We start from the raw sequence: 5,199 nt of genomic DNA, 5'->3' as shown, positions 1-5,199 counted from the left end.
AAAACAAGATCCCACCCTCCTTGCATAATCACTCTGCAAAGCCACGCCTCCAAAACACACTCGCACAGGCAGAGCAGAGGCTAATCAGCAACGCTATGAGAGACGGCATTGGTGGAGGATTGAATGCAACGCTGTCAGATTACCTCATGTCTCATTCACCTGTGAGAAAACATTATAGTAAAAAGCGCATAATATAAAAATAATAACGCCTTCCATTCTCTCTCGGTCTGCAAAAGTGTAATAGAACGCACAGATGACGTATCATGTCTGCGCGAACAAGGTGCACAGAGGCATTCAAATACATATGTTGACAGGCAGGTAGGACAGCCTGTCGTAATGGTTGGTCGAACATTTTATGGTCCTACACCTTCCACAGTTGATATTAATACAAATAAATACATTTAGACCACTGAATTTATTAATTGCTATCAGGATGTGAAGATACATTCAACCAGCATAACAATTTTTTTTTTAACCAAATCACCTACCCTGCCTTTAATTGCAAGCTGTGATGCTTGTACCCCTCAATACAATTGGCCCTGACCTGGGACTGACCTCACCCAAAACTCAGACATGCACACAAAAAAATCTAATAAAGCATATTATGGAAATAGAACATGTTCAAGTGAAAAGATTTATTCTCCTCTATGCCTGCTAATATGTTTATACATGATGATGCCGTATAATGGCTCACTTTGAACAGATGCTCAGTGGCAAAAGGGGTAGAAAATACAGCTCTGTGTTTGTAGGCCAGACTTGCATTGATTGCTATAACAGTGCCACAAAGTCATTGACAGGTATCTTACTGAGAAAATGAAACCGAGAAGCCTTTTCTGTAGTGGCAAACCACTCTGTAGAAACGTCAATATTTTAATCCCCCACGTTAATCATTTTCTTCAGTCTGGTTGCATCTTAATGTAAGTCGACCAAGTTCTGATTTTTTTTTTTAACTCATGTGATTTATGAGCTTCATTTTATTAATTGATAATGCTTGAAGACTGTGTGTGCTGCACTGGTAACCGCTGTCCGTGTCTCTTCACATACACAGTAGGGCAGGTCTGGATAAAGTCGTGTGTTCTTTAGTGATAATGCTGGTTTCATTTGGAGTGATGATTTACTTTAGGGTTGATATGCGGTGACTGAAAGCAGCCGCTGTCAGTAAGATAGGCAGATGTATCAGAGATGTCGTGACTTTAATTGTGTTGATTATTGGAGATCTTTCATAGTCGTATTGACTTGCTGTCCCAGCGCTTACTCACCTGATAGTTTCATTGTTTAAATGTAGATGTATATGGATATTGACCAGTGGCACTATTATTCAAGATGAGAAACAAACGTCCAGCTGGACATAAGAGTGATGGGGGCAATTTGCAAACATTGTATGCATGATTTGGTTATGCATTTGCATGTTCACGTGAATGCAGAATAAAAATATAATCTTAGAGAGATGAAAGTGTTTATTTAAATAAAGAATTTTATGTATATATTTATTTATGGTAACATTTATTTTATTGGCAGATATCTTGCATTGTTGTTAATATTCTTTTTTCATTAAAACATTAAAACTCACTTAGAATTTAAATAAATAGTGAATAATGTGAATTCAGTAATTTTTTTTAAACATGTCATAGAAGAAGTCTATACTGTTTGAATAAAAAAAAAATCAAATAATTTGATCAAAAATTACTGCTCAAGATGAGAAAAACAGCGTTTATTTGGAAAGAAAAATCTTTTTATAAGGCATTATAAATGTCTTTACTTTTTCTTTTGATTTATGACATTCTTGCTGTGTACAAATATACATTTTTATAAAAAATAAAAATATAAAAGCTGTGTGTGTGTATATATATATATATATATATATATATATATATATATATATATATATATAATAATAATATACACCAAATTGAATACAGCATCTTTTAATGATCCCAAAGCAATCTGTAATAAATGTCCCTATTTTTCTTGTGATTTTGTGACTAGCGTGACTAAAAACTTTTTCATGTTGTGTTATTTTTTATTTTTTTTATATTATCATGAAATAGATTTGTGAATCATTCTGCAACCACACTATCATTTTTTTTTCCAGTTTTTGGAATTTTATAAGCACTGGCTCCTTTTTTTCAGCACAAGTGTAAAATGCAATTTCTGAAGCAGCATGGCTGCTGGTGGCGCGCCGGTGTTGATGTATTACGGATTCATGCGGTGTGAATCTCCTCTGCTGATTCCTGTCTGGGCCTCATTTGCTTTGGGGGAGATAGATGGGGTGGTGGGCGGTGGTGGAAACATGCAATTTTGCTTCAATCTCCGCCTGTGAGCAGTGAGACCTAACAGAGTCCAAACCTTGTTGCAGAGAAAAAAAACGAATCCTTTGCAAGTTGATTTTTGGTCGAAAAGATGAGCTCCTTTCCAATAACACACAGTCTCTTTGTGGTCAAACGGTTTTTCTCTTGGTTGATCTGACCCCTCGTTCATTTCATATAGCTTGAAATAAATAAACCAAATCAATGTTTGGCATAGGATAGAGACTATAAAGGGACTGCATCACTTATAATGCTGATACAACATGCATTTACTCAGCTCTGCAGTTTTTAATGCGTTCTTCTCTTTGCCTGAAGTAGCCAAGTTCTCGACCTTTACATCAAAACATCAAAAAGTCAAGGTCATTTTTGTCGGGGTATTTAATAGAATTCAACCTGTACTGCAAATAAAGTTTCTGTCCGGCCAGTGCTGAATTCTGATTTGATCAGCAAGCCCCTCAAAGGTCAATCTAAACATTATTTTTTTTTTTTTGTCCTTGCTGGATTCCTTGTGTGAGATCTCAAATGTTAGATTAAGACACATTGGTCTGTGTTTACTGTTGAGGTTATCAATGAGGGAATGCACATGTATTATGCTTTTAATAAATCAGAATTAGACCAGATAGCAGAATGTTTTTTTACTGTTTTGATTTATTTTGTTGAAATGGTGGTCCATACTTGACGTTTAATTTGTAGTATTTATTTAGAGAAGTCTGACTTACTATGGCTGTGCACATGTTAAATAAAACCAACTTGAGACAGGCAGCTGTCATTGTTGTGATATGTTAGGTGATAGCTAGATTATCATAATATAGCAAGTTTTTTGTACTAGAAAGAAATTCACACTAATTCATGCAAAACTAATCTGGTCAAGAGTGATTGGATTGGACTGGTAGATAGTTGTTAAAACCAATTATTCCATACAATATTAATGAATCTAACATGTATACAGTTTATATTTATTTTGTTACTATTTATTTATTTATTTGTTTGTTTCTCCAGCCTTACAGTTATAAGTCTAGATGCACAAATCATCTTGTATTCATTTATTTCAACCCGATCTCACGGAAATTCGTACAGGTGGCTAATTCATATGAATTCATACGACCTTACTCATACAAATTCATACGATTTGTGCTAAATCGTATGTATTTTATGAGTTGCACAATTCGTATAAATTTGTATGAATGTCCTACACCTAGCCCCGCCCCTAAACCTACCCATCACTGGGGTCTAGACAAATCGTACAAAATCGTACAAAATCGTACAAAATCGTACGAATTCGTATGAATTAGCTTTCTCGTAAAATACATACGAACTGGTCGTTAGATAGCGTTGTTTATTTTGTATATGAAACGCCAGATATTAAAACTGAAGCAAGCCAGCTTGATTAAGATAAATATTTAATTGTCATTTTCATTGTGTACTCAACTTTTTACACAAATCTATATTATTTTAAATAAACAAAACAAACCTTTGCTTACATGATAAAATGCTCAGTAGTGAAGTACACAACTATAAAATGAATCAGTATTGAGGATGTATATTTAAATATTTTAATTTTATGTTTTCACAAAGAAGAAACTGAAAGAGGAGCATATACTAGAAGACCACAACCATCAAGCTATTATGGTAAATAAAAAAGTTACTACTTATGGTAGCTTAAGATGCACATCTGACAATAGATTTATTGCTCGGTTTGTTTGTAGCGGCTTTTCAAAAGGGACATACGGTGGCCATCTCTGGGGGAAAAAGTAATAAATATAGAAAAAAGTATATGGAGAGATTATGTGTTGTGTGCTAATGTGGCTTTCAGACATTGAAGTTGACTTTGTGCAGCAGATGCGAGATATGTGAGACGATGTCAGCAGTTTCTCAGTAATTGTTTGTCAGTAATTTCAGTATTTTCTGAAGTGTTTTGTTATGACAGATATGCAGACAAAGTTTCAACACAAAAATGGACTGAAGTGCATCTTAAAACTTATTGTGCTTGCAATGCAGTTCTGTGCAGTCTAATTTCCATGAAGTTTTAGCACATATCACAATCATGAGCTATCAATCCGTTTTTCTTCTTTAAATATTCAGTTTAGTTTATCAGTGATATTTTAGTTCACATTAGACCCCAGATATCTATTGTATTAAACTATGAAATGTTCCCTAGAAATAGGGAGTCTTATTGCTTCGGCCTATCTCTAAATTCAGACTAGCTGGCAGGGATTAGACCACGTGGGGAGGATTATCTGCATGTCCTCCTTCGCTCAGTTTTTCCTGCTTGGAAAAAAAAAATCATAGATAAAAAAAACAAAAAAGTCCAGCTGTTCCTTTTAAAAAAAAAAAAAAAAAACCTGGCTGAACATGCTCCACTTTATGTTTGTCCCTCTTTTAGAAGTCCGCCCGTATTTAACATGCACAACAGACTGTGTTAAATGCTTTTAAAAGCTAAGCCAATAATTAATTCTCAGGACTGTTTTGACTATATACTAGGGCTGCTGGGAGGTGAAGAGACCTTGAGTGTGTCCCATCTGACTTGAGTGAATCAGGATGCTAAAGCGTAACACAGCCCTGAGAGGATTAGTCGGGGCTCATGGCCTTGCATCCAGAAATCAACCCCATTGTCTCGATGGCATTTGAATAACAATGCGCAAAGTAAGCTGACATTTTTTGGATTGTACACCGGCAGGCACAGTATGGAAATGCAGTTGTTGGGAACATGGCTGGAGTCTATGAAACATGAGATAAGGGCTTGCTGAGCTGGTACAAAACGGCCCGTGACTGGTCTGGCATGTGACAGGCAGCAAGGCCGATCTTCAATAAAGCCGCATGATGAACACGTATCAGTGGAGTACATATCATTTGTTAATTGATTTGTTGAGGGTAATGCTGTTCAGGCGACCTG

Source organism: Cyprinus carpio, chromosome A24 (genome assembly GCF_018340385.1).
Source record: "Cyprinus carpio isolate SPL01 chromosome A24, ASM1834038v1, whole genome shotgun sequence".
In the NCBI taxonomy this organism is placed as follows: domain Eukaryota; kingdom Metazoa; phylum Chordata; class Actinopteri; order Cypriniformes; family Cyprinidae; genus Cyprinus; species Cyprinus carpio.
Note: the sequence above shows the minus strand (reverse complement) of the source record.